This window comes from Ixodes scapularis, unplaced genomic scaffold (genome assembly GCF_016920785.2).
Source record: "Ixodes scapularis isolate PalLabHiFi unplaced genomic scaffold, ASM1692078v2 PGA_scaffold9__187_contigs__length_104089568, whole genome shotgun sequence".
Classification (NCBI taxonomy): domain Eukaryota; kingdom Metazoa; phylum Arthropoda; class Arachnida; order Ixodida; family Ixodidae; genus Ixodes; species Ixodes scapularis.
The window spans coordinates 79,740,711-79,753,002 of record NW_024609884.1 but is presented as its reverse complement, the minus strand read 5'-3'; the positions used below and the strand labels follow the sequence as shown (position 1 = coordinate 79,753,002).

Below are 12,292 nucleotides of genomic sequence, written 5' to 3'. Positions count from 1 at the left end.
TTGGTGGAGAAAAATCCATCACAGATGACACTAACCAAAATTCACTGTGACACCTACAACAAACTTCGCACCCGCCCGATACAAAGGGAAGAGCTGCAAGTTCATCATCATGATCACAGAAGAATGGATAGTTGGGCGAGTTGGTGGGAATTCATCGTAGGAAACAGCGCGCAAAACAGACGAGGACGAAGAAGAAACACACGGGACGAGCTTACAGCTTCGCTGGTTTTCCTTCTTCACCGAAGTGAAAAAGCTGAAAGCTTTTTTTTTTTTTTTTTTTTTTTTAGAGTGCGCGCTGGGGTACAGTTCTACAATGGTCCCGTTTGTTTTGTCTAAGGCAGAATCTTGATTTTCAAAAAAAAAAAGAAAAAAGAAAAAGAAAAACACTTGGATGGAGGGGCTCTTTAATTTCGAGCTCGGTATATCAATTTATCTACGAAAAAAAAAAAAAAAAACATTGACGGGAAAATTTTGTTTTGGATATTCGCTCTCCGGTCCGACCACCTCAACGAAAGCAACTTAACGCAACTTGGCGTCTCCTGGAGCGCGCGTTGTTTTCAGAGACTGTTACACTTAGCAGGGGGGTGGCCGGGACACGAACGGGGAACTCAAATCACCTACGGCCATTTTTATATACGTTACTCGGTAAAAGCAATTGATTACAATGAATCTTGGCTGAAAAGTATTCAATTCGATGACTCGATTACTTCAGAAGGAAAGTTATTGGCCGTTATTTGAAGAAGGAAGCGTTATGTCTCCGATTACTTGAGATTTCCGAAACCGCAGGTTCTTCTGCCGGTTTGAAAAAGGGGTCTTTTGTAAGGTATATCATTGGATTAGAATCACCAAACTATAAAATACTTATCTTCTTAATCCCTCAATTTCGGTAAACCATCCTCCTCTCAGAGACTTGGTTCCAAGATTCTTTCGTAGGAAACTTGTGCCATAAAAGGACGCCATAAGGAAGGAGGGGGGGGGGGGGGGGGGGGTAGTATTGGTTACAAGTAATTTTAGTACTTCCAAAGGTTATCAGATTCAGTCTTGTACGTAATCCGTTACAAGTAACGAAATTACCTGTAATCCGTTATATTTATCAGTAATTTTGTAAGGAAATATTTACACATTTTACAAAGTAAATTTCCTTACACTCTAAGAAATGCCTGCGCGTCTACTTACCCGCAAAACACTCGAAGAGCCAATCTCTGCGATCTACGAAATCAGCTCAGCGAATGATGAGGCGGAACATCCGTTTAGACCTCGAAATTAAGTTTGCGCTGTGGCATTCCGCAATGTAAGCCGGACGCTTTTAATGGCACAATGCCTCAGCGCAGGCTTCATTTTGAGATCTAAACGGATTTTGCGTCTCACCATTCGCTGAGCTGATTTTGTAGATCGCAGAGATTGGCTCTTCGAGTTTTTCGCGGGTAGGTCGAAGCGCAGGCATGTCATAGAGTGTAATTATTTACCCACTTTAAACAGAGCACGTGCGTCTACTTTCCCGCACAACACTCCGGGAGCCAATCACAGCAACTTACGGAGGCAGCTCAGCGAATGACGAGGTCGAAACATATGTTTAGACCAAAAAACGCAGTCTGAGTTGTGACATTAAATGCAAGCGTGACGTTTTGCATCGCTTAATGCGAAACGTCACGCTTGCATTTAATGTAAGCGTGCGCGCCCAAGCACGCGCGCCCCACATTTATTTTTCTCAAATTTAACTATTTTTTGTTTTGTAGCGTGTATGAATTTAGAATAAAACGACCCGTAACGCAATAAAGTTCTAAGTTTGCGTACAAATTCTGCTGTTTCCTCTGGATCTCTGAGGTCAGAGTCTGGCGTAGCGTCATTTTGGGAGTCGTAACTTAGAACCCGCGACACTCGCAACGGGGGAGTGAGCGAAGGAACGCAGGTTCGCTTTCGTTACGCGTTTGAAGTAATGCGCGCAACGCGTTCTAGAGGAGGAGCGGCAACAGCCGCCGCGCGTACAAACCGCGCGGAAAGGAAGAGGCTGTACCCTCCTCGTAACGTCCACGGAGCCGCATCACGGCACGCGCGCTTGCCCGTGGGGCTCCGTCCGCCAGGGCGGAGCGGCTGTCGCCCAGACGCTTGGTCACGTGCCTCACGCGCCGGCAGCAGCAGTCTCCGTCAGTCGCTCGTACGCATGCTGGCGGGAGCGCGCGTGTCGGTCCGGGAGTTCGTCGAGCCGCTCCATCTCCGAGATCTGCCTGTCGAGGTAAGCTGCCTGCGGCTGTTGCGTTGCGTCGGGGGGAGCGCTGCTGCGTCGTCACCATTGGAAGTGCACCGTTTCATATTCTAGCGAGAGAAGTGCACGTAGTTTTGGGACCCGGCTCGGGTGAAATGTGGATGAGCCAAATGTGAACCCGCGCGACGTGGAGACGCTACACACGCGCCCTGCACTAACACGGGATCACGTCTGACTCTGCTTTGCCCCCCGCCCCCCCCCCCCCCCCCCTTTTTTTTTCTTCTTTTAAATTTGAGTTTACTCACCTATATTCTATGATTTTTTCTGAGTTCTCCCGTTTATTCTGCAGTCTCGTACTTGATGCGTTCGGCGCGTGCTTTGTGGCGAAGTCATGATTCTCGCACGCCGAGCGGCTGCTTTTTGTAAAGCGTGGAATCAGCTGTGCGCCGAAACGGGCGCCGAACCCACACGCCGGTACACAACGCGTCGCGTTTTCTGGGGCTTTTCGTTTTTGGCGCCCAACTTTGGGGCGATGAATGTAGCGATCGGCCGATCGCCCTCCGAAATGCATTCGGTTGTCGGAGGGGAATGTCGCTCCTTGTGGTCAGCCTTCTGGCAAGATGTATCGCGGAATTATGCTCCCTTCGGGAAAAGTTGACAAACTGGTGTCGACGCCTCGGCTGACCTTGTCGCGTTATGTTGACGCCCCGTCAATCGTATTTAGATTTTTTTTTTTTCTTTCTTTGCTTGGAACCGCCGTCTTTGGTTGCTCTCGTGCACACGGGTTGCTTGGGGATGAAAAATAAAGTAGCGTTTGTTTACTGCTTGCTGTCAGAAAGCATGCTGTTAAATTACTCAGTTTCGAGACACGTATATTCGTTGAAGTGTAACGTTACATACATTAATTTATGATTAAACGTCATGGCTGCTGTACTTTTTTTTTTTTTTCAATGTTGTCGAGACATGTTTTTTTTTTTTTTTTTCTGCCTGTGCGGATAGTGAATCACCGCCTCTCCACAGGTGTCGATTATTAACTGCTATCTGAGCCGTTATGTTTCTATTTTCTTTCTTTTGCTTATGATTCATTAATCTGCCACTTCATCGAGCATGGTAGTGATAGCTTGGGGAAAAATTTTTCTAATAGAAATCCGATGACTGCTTAAATGCAAACAGTTACGAGCGGCGATCATGATTATAAATGTATTCAAAAGACACCCTCGATTCCTCCACGAACGTCTCAAGGAACGGTTGGAAAAAAAAAAAAAGTCAAAATAGTACCCGGTTACTCCGCCTGATTCCTGTCATTTGGCTGTCTGAAACCCTTTAGCCCGCGGGAGCTTCAGCCTAAGAAAGTCTCGTCTAATTAATCCATTTTCCCGTTCATGAAAACAAGTGAGGGTAGTTGGTAGTCGTAGGTCCCTGTCGTTCAAGTCCGGCCTCCCGTGTTCATCCGAGTCCCGGCGCGTCTGACGCCCGTGCTGACGTGCCTCTCGGGGATGCGTGTTCGAGCGGAAGGCGGTTCGGAAATAGCAACGGGACATCCGCGATGCGTCTTCTTCCATTCCGGGTCGCTAATCCGACGCGGAGCTGGAAACGGGAACTTTCGGGGAGCAGGGTCCGGGCAATACGCTCTTGGCGCGCTGCGTGCGTCCAGGCCGCCGTGCCGCCGCCCAGACGCCCCTCAATCAACGCGAAAATCGCAGACAGAACGCCGAGAAAAAACACACACACACACACACAAAAAAAAAAAAGCGAAAACGCGCGTGTCAAGTTCACTCTAAATGGCGAAAGAGGAGCGAAACAAATTGAGCAGTCTTGAGTTAATGCAAAGTAGAGTCCCAGCGACTCCTGCGACACCGTCACGGCGGAGTCGTTGGGCATCGGCGTCGCGTTCACGCACTGTGGGGTGCGCGAACAAAAGCGTTCGGAACAAAAGTTCTGTTCCCGGCACGAGCTCTTGGCATTAACGCTGCTACGACAGCATCTTTTTTTTTTTTTTTTTTAATCGGCTAGTGTTATATTTAGAGAGCGCGTGCAGTGGGCATTGTATTGTACAAAAGACTCAAAGCGTTGAACGGGTGATCAACGCTGTGGCAAAGCTCAGTGGTAGCGTCTCCGCTTCGCACGCAGCCGACCCATGGTTCGATTCCCGCGGGCGGCGGGCGATCTCTTTTCCGATTTACAATATCACTACTAAAACAGCAACTACGACAACGTAAATGACTATAATGCAATGAAATGCAAAGGTGCAAGCGAGCTGGACAAGAATGACGAAAATAATCCCTGGAGAAAGGGAACAAGGGGGACAGAGGACAAACACAAATCTCCAAACACAGCTAGGTGACTGCTAGGTGACTGGTGCGCGTCCTCTGTCCCCCTTGTTCCCTTTCTCCAGGGATTATTTTCGTCATTCTTGTCCAGCTCGCTTGCACCTTTGCATTTAATTGCATTATAGTCATAACCTTAAATTTCAAGCTTCACCCTTGTTGGTGTTAGACTGGTGGCGGCTGATAAAACCCGTTTGCTCTACTGATGTCTAACCCCTGGTTAGCTCAATTGGTAGAGCGCTCCACCTGTAATGGAGAGGTCCCGGGTTCGATACCCGGACCAGGCGGATTTTTTCGGTCGCGCACCAGTCACCTAGCTGTGTTTGGAGATTTGTGTTTGTCCTCTGTCCCCCTTGTTCCCTTTCTCCAGGGATTATTTTCGTCACTCTTGTCCAGCTCGCTTGCACCTTTGCATTTAATTGCATTATAGTCATAACCTTAAATTTCAAGCTTCACCCTTGTTGGTGTTAGACTGGTGGCGGCTGATAAAACCCGTTTGCTCTACTGATGTCTAACCCCTGGTTAGCTCAATTGGTAGAGCGCTCCACCTGTAATGGAGAGGTCCCGGGTTCGATACCCGGACCAGGCGGATTTTTTCGGTCGCGCACCAGTCACCTAGCTGTGTTTGGAGATTTGTGTTTGTCCTCTGTCCCCCTTGTTCCCTTTCTCCAGGGATTATTTTCGTCAACGTAAATGGTCTGCATGACTGCACGCGTCTGCAATCAGTACCTCTGCAGAAGTCCTCTTGGAACCGGACAAAGCGTTCATTCCTCCAAGTCGTCGCATTCACACCGGCTATGCAAGCAGTCGCGCGATGCGACTAAATCGCATCGCAAAAAAAAAAAAAATAAAAAATAAAAATAGATGGTCACACTGGAGTGCGCGATGAGCGAGTCCAGCGCCTTCGTTGGCGAGTCGCTTTTCGAAAACTCTCGCTTCAAACGCCGTTGATTGGCTCAGCCTCTCCGCGACTAGATCGCATCGCAAAAGGTCGGGAGAGCAAGCGACTGCTCAAATCGCGTCGTTTTTTGTCCGTGATGGTCGCTTTTGCGATGAAAGTTATCGCGCGATTAGATCGCATCGCCGGTGTGAATGCGCCTTCATTGATTGCACACGTACATCAATGGAAGCGATGTGTTTTCGGCTGCTGTTTGAATGTGGCGCCGCAGCCTGCGCGTAATCAACCATTGATCATTTTTGAGTCGTTCGCGAGTTCCAAATCGGGCAGTAGTTTGGTGAGAAAGTCCCACCAACGTACAGGTAGCGAGAGAGAGGTCTCGCGGCCTCTTATTTGCTTCTCCTTGTATACTCCTTCATCCATCGCTCGATGTCAGCTTCTGTACGGCAGCAGAACTTGAGCTTTGTAACAGAGTCGCGGGTTGTCAATTGCTTCCAACGTGGAATAGCAGACGATCGCAATTTCAGCCCGCGTCCGATCTCACTTCACCGCGCTGCTCGCTTCGTAGCACACTGTCGACTTTTCTTCCGCTCTGGTAGCCGAAGACGCACGGTGTTCTCTTGTTTTATTTACGTCTGCGAATTGTGCTAAACGAACCGCGTTCTTCGCTCGCTCCGCAAGAGGTGAATTAGATGTCGCTCTCGATGTGACCCAAAATCGGACCCATGCAGCTCTTCTCGACTACGGTAGTTGTACCTAAGACTGACGTCTCTGCTATGGAGTTTGCGTGGTTTTAATATCGTCCCCTGCGTGCAGGGAGCCCCAATGACTGGCGCCACGATTATGGCGGGTGCAACTAGGACACGCACTGAGCGTGTATCGGTGGACGTTTCACGCAAAGCGGGGGGATTATCGCGCGCGCGCGTATGTGTGCGTTTCAAGCTGTACTGTGACGGAAGAGCGAGAGAGAAAATTGAAATCGCAAAAAGCTGTAGTTTCGTCCCTTTCGAGTTGAGGAACACAGCTTGTACAGTTGCAGTCGAGATCTACTACCCTCTTTTTCCGCAACCTATATTCGCTTTTTTCCCCCACATGCGCTCGGCTGTGTTTTCGTTGAACAGACCGTTTTTGTACAGTCACAGTTTGACCGCGAGCAGTCGTTGGTGTGTGTCTGGAATCGGAGCGCAACTTGAAATACGCTCGACACATTCCTTCCTAAAACTTCTCTCTCTGCGTCACTGCCCGCCGCTGTGTAGGAATTTTTCCCGCAGCAGTTAGATTTCAATGGAAGATGTGAATAAGCAGGGTGTTAGTGTTTTTTTTTTTTCGTATTTCTTCGTTAAGCAAAAAACGGTAGCCTGTTTGTATAACCGTTGCCACTATTGTCCGACCTTTCTTTAGCGGACATTAGGAAGTTTTAGTACATGGTTTTGATAACTACAATAACAATACCCGTTTTTTTTTGTTTTTTTTTTATTTAGGCACATGATTTAGGGTAGCACGGCAAAAAACAGATTTGATTTTCCTGACTCAAGGGACAAGAGGAAACGCAAAAAAAAAAAAACAGTAAAAAACGATCCGTAACAAAAATGCAAACACATATCATGTAAAATGGTCACTGAAAACAATTGTGCGGGATCACCTATACAAAAATGAAGCATGGGGTACATTCTAGCAATCAAGACCAATTAAAGGCACGTTAAAAAAAGAATTATTCCATGGGACATAGTAAACGAAAGCATAATGATTAAAAAGCGCGACAGGACAACGGACACAGAATGAGACACTCGTCAAAAGAAAGCACTTTTTAATTTTTTTTTTTTTTTAGCTCTATACTTTGAGCCACAGTCGTGCATAATTTCTGAAACGGCTGGAAGTTTGTTTAGGAAATCAAATATTAAGCATGCCAATTGATGTGTTCCATAGTTTGTTCTTGACCAATCTGCCATGACAAAGATTGCATTGCGTACTATTAGGAAGGAATGGGTCGAGGAGTGTGGACAGGTCCCGTTTTATGTTATTGTAGGTATGAATTGAAAGCTTGAATTGGAGTAGCTGTGTAATGCTAAGTAAGGCGTTGACGGTACTCCATCAACGCCTCCTCGCATGCATCGTATCGTTATCGGCTATCGTTATGGAAGGTATCCGAACGACCTACTACTATAACTCTTTGGTTATACCCGGGTGCGCAGTGTGTAAACTCCGGTACTTCGCGCTACATACGTGCCTTGCTTTCTGGACGAGAGAGAATGTGTATCTCCTGCGCCGCCGTCCTGTTAAAGGTTGACATTGATTAGCGGAAGGTTGTCATATCTATAGAGTCTGGGGCAACACTTCCAAGAGGACGTAGGCAGGGTTTGGCGCTCAAACCGATACATATTCAATCACTCTATGTAAATATACTATGTTTTAGTCTAAGTGACGGCGTGACAGACACCTTGAGAGCATCAGCTTAACCGTGTCTCCAATTTTCCCGACAGCCTTCTTGACTTGTTTTATTCATTTTTTTGTCGGACGTATGCTATTCGTAATGCTATCCGCGTCTTCCGCACTTGTCAGAATAACTTGAAAACAATTGAAGAGTAAATTTTCAACCATAATTTGAACCTGGTTAAACATATGTTTCATGAACAGTATACCAATCCTATCCTATTTCTAAGGCAGCCACTTGTCGTTCATGGTCAGTCACTAATTTGTATTTTATTATATTAATACAAAACTAATTTCACTCAATTCGAGAATGATGACCCGTAGTTTTTTTTATTTTTTAGCAACAGTAGAGCACTAATACGCCACCAAAGAAAAATCTCCAGACGCAGTTTTCTAATAGAAAAGCATCTGCTCCACTCTGCCAATTTCACAGTTATAAATTTTTCTCGGCTCATCGTCTCTTTCCTACTTTAAATTACTTGTATATATCCCCAACGCTGTCCCCTTGGCATAGACTTTTTTTTTTTTTTTGCAATAACGCATTTCTCCGTTTACAGTATCTGACATACTGTAATAGAGATACAAATACATAAACAGTTCTCTTTAGGATTTTGTAGGCCGATTTACAGATCTATTTGGAAATATTTTTGATTTGCAAGGTTGTTTCTGCCGAAAGAGCTTATCGAATTCGGCGGATATCTATTGGAGAGTGATCTGAGCCACGTTCTCGGCGTGCGGCCGCACGATTGATTGCCCTTTTGAAACTGAACTGAGAGAGATTGATGCAGTGCCGCAATGCTCTCGCTAAGCGTATACCGCTCACGCTCTCCTCAGAATGTCTTTACTCAAACGCCTTTCGTGAAACAGTGTACGATTTTCATCAGTCTCAATCGGTTTATCATCTGAATTTTCGGATTTGACTCGCTACGGTGGAAGGGACCGCTCATCTTTGATAGAAAACTTTAAATAAAAAATAAAAAAAAAAAAATTAGTTTTTATGCTTTGCAGAGCCTTAGGGGGGAAGTTATGATGACGAGTGGTGATGTCGTCAGTCCCTAAAGTTATTTTGATTTGTTTCGTTCACGTTCCGTTCGTAAAGAGCACACTCTGATCCTGAATCGCAGTTGTGTTTTTTGGTCCGCCATTTAAAGATTCGCACCACTCATCTTCATTACATTCAACTATTATTTAGATGAAGGGTCTTTTGATGAGAGCATTAAAATTTTCACGCCATGTTCGTGACTAAAAGCTATGAGACAAACACACTGTTCCCTCCTACGGGCTACTCCACTCAGTAACGTAGCCAGGAGAAAAGCGCCCTCCCCCCCCCCCCCCCCCCCCCCCCCCAAATTTTTTTTTTTGCCTACGCCACTGACTTTCATGGTCGTCAGCCGACCACATTTGATACTTTGAAGCATGTCACCACCCCTAGGGGATAAATATAAACACAAAATAAAAATAAACGAAAGCGCGAAAGAACTTGTCATTGACTTTCAATGACCAAGCAATTCCAAGAAGCCAGTGCTCGGAAACCGTCTCCGCGTGCAAGCTGGGAATCTCCGAATATGCGTCGACAGGAAACAAACAAAAGAAGGCGTGGTTCGTTTATATCTAGCTGTACACCTCAGCGTGCATGCGTGTTCTCCGCTTTCCAATCTCGCCCACCTGCTCCAGCGGCCAATCCGCGCCATGAAATACGAAAAGAAAAAGAAAAGAAAAAAAAAAGGGGGGGGGGGGGTGGGGGGGAGGCAGGCAATATGTAAGGTTCTTCTCCGTGCACCGGAACTCGAGCAAGGCGGCGGATCTCGTGGCCATCCCCTGCGGGCGTCCCGAGGAGCCCGAAGCAGGGCTGTTTCCTTCCGGTCTCCTTTGTCCCTCGTACCCCCGGGGATCCCCGCCGAGCGAGCCCCTGGGCCGAGGCGTGTGCACCGCGAGCGCGCCCACCGGTCCGCCTTCGAAGACCCCTCTTCTTCCTCCGCCGTCGAGACGCCAGATGGGCGCCCGGAAAACGCCGCCGCGATAAGCGGACAAAATCCCGGCCGCCTGGACCGCAAAGAATCATAACAACCGGGCGGCGGGCGAGGGACGCCTCGAGAAATCGTCCCTGCTGGCCGGCGGCCTGACTCCGGCGGGCGCTGGCCTTCTGGCTCCTCGCCATCATCATCGGGAGGCCTCGAATGGATTTGGTCGCCGGGCCCCGCGGGGGAAGCGGGATTTCGTCGGGGGTCTTTTCGCTCGCCAGGAGGGGGCTGCACGGCGTCGCCAGAAGCGGCTGCTATTTCGGAAGGGAGGCGCCTCGACACGCGGAACGCACCTGGACTTCCCCGGAGCGTAGTGCTTCGGCCGTTGCCGATGTTAGAGCATCTCTGATAGCGTCATCTGCGCCCACTCTGGCGCTAATGGGACGGAGATGGCGTCTTTCCGTTTTGCCACTCTGTGCGCTTATTTGATTGGGGCCACGAGGTCGCTGTTCCTCTCCGATGCCCGTGACCCCGTATGGTGCGTCGTTCCCTCAGCTGGTGTCCCGCGTTGTAGTGTGCGAAAGGAGGTGTTGGAGCGAGGCTTCGGCGTTTGTTTCGAGTGGGCCATATCAATGGGATTGGCAGGGACAATTTTCCAGTGCGAGCCCAACTAAGCCCTTGCATCCCGTTTTAGCTCGCAGCACGGTCGTTCATGTACGAATTTTCGCGTGGACACAACAAGTATGTGTAAAAAATAGGCCATTCTAGATATAAAAATACCGTCGGCAGTATAGAGATATTAAAGCTAACCGAGATTAGTATATCCTTAGACCACCCTTTAATGTTATTTTTCATACATTCCGTCCCTTAGCTAATTTCCAATGAACCTACATGCAAAAATGGCGCCTTCGTAACCAACTATACCCTCTTCGACCTTCGGACACTTGGCGTACGGAATTGTTGTTTAGGGATCGTTAGTAGAAACCGTTTTCGCGCAATTATTGAACGCCGCCCGCGAGTTTTACGATGCTCCTACGAGCCTCAAAAACATCGTCGTGCTATCCCCTGAAGGCAGATTATGTGCGGGTAATCGCTACAGCGACGTGCAAGATCCCGCGCAACGCCATAAATCGCCGGAGTTTCTTGAACTCGTCGCGGACCCCTGCTGCCGCCGGGACATCCCCAGAAAATACAGCGCCGCGAGTACATGTCACGTGACCGGAATCGGGCGAAAGTGATACACGACGGAGCACAAACAAGGTCACGTGGCGCGGTCCTCAGTCTGAATTGGCTGGGCTTACTGGTGGCCAAGGCAGCTGAGAAAACAGCGCTAAAAAATGAGCAGTCTCGCGTTGGCTCGGTGGGCTTCGTTCTCGCGGCGATGCAATGATTTTTGTACTTTACGCAAATACCGCTCAGGACGAATCCCTGACGCCAATGAACTATGCAACACGCGATCGTTTTTAACCACGCGCAGTATCAGTCGCAGAAAAAATTAAAGAAAAACGAGCAGCGTTCACCTCCTCAACTCGCAGCCAGAACAAGGGGGGAGCCGATGATATGCCGCCAATGTTAATCGTAGCCACGCGCTGGGGTTGGCAAGCCACAGGACACGCGCTGATTTCCAGACATTGAATGCCTCGGCTATTGTCGTTATCGCCGTGATTGGACACGGGCCACTACCCGAATGCTTCTCGAGCTATCAATCATCACGAGCCCAAATCGAGTGTTCACGCAATGCTCGGGTCCAATCTATGAGCCGCATTCAAATATCGTCCCTGGAGGATGCTGCTACCACCAGGGTACGTCATCAAAATTTGCGAAGGATAGATTGAAAGAAAACGCTCGCTTTTCTCCTTGAAATTACATCGCAACAAAGAGGTTTCTTGGTCAGTGGCGTTGCGTGCGAGTGTACTTGGGTCCCACTAGAGCCAGTAAGCTCATACAAAAAGAAAAACGCTCAAAACGAATATCGTTGCACCGCCCCTTTAAGGCCGGTTCAGACGCTTGCGTTTGAGTGCATTTGACTGCTTTGCGTCGAGAACCGAAAGCGAGTCACCGGCACATCTGTGGTTCGTATGAAGCGTGGAATCCAAATCAAGGAATCGTCTTGGCACGCGATAGAAGCAGCAGGGATGTCCTGGTTTCTCGCAGCCGCAACGCAGTCAAACGCAACCGTCTGAACCAGGCTTTACAGTTCTCCCTGCGACGGAGGGCGAGACGCGTCAGCATCGCGGCCAGCGCGTCTTTCAGCGTGTCACAACGAGGGCGACGCCAAGACGCACTGCTGCGTTGCGCTGTATACACGCGTCGAGTTTCAGCGCACTTGCCGCTTGGGGCTGGGATCCACTAACGATGACGTCAAGTGCAGGCCCTTCTTTTAGGGGCTGGTTGGATGGATAGATACGGCTGAAGCCGTTTAATCGGGTGGCACCTTGCGTCAGCTAGCCGAAGCTTTTTAATTTCAGCAATT

At 48.5% G+C, this 12,292-nt stretch overlaps 1 protein-coding gene across 1 annotated transcript in view; it reads left to right on the top strand.

The window, feature by feature from the left end:
- Window positions 1-2,143: 2,143 nt before the first annotated feature.
- Window positions 2,144-12,292, top strand: part of LOC8043609 (protein tincar) — a 106,643-nt gene continuing 96,494 nt past the window's right edge. The window contains exon 1 of the mRNA XM_040223686.2: window positions 2,144-2,233. The gene's annotated coding sequence lies outside the window, so the exon portion shown is untranslated. The remainder of the gene's footprint in view (window positions 2,234-12,292) is intronic.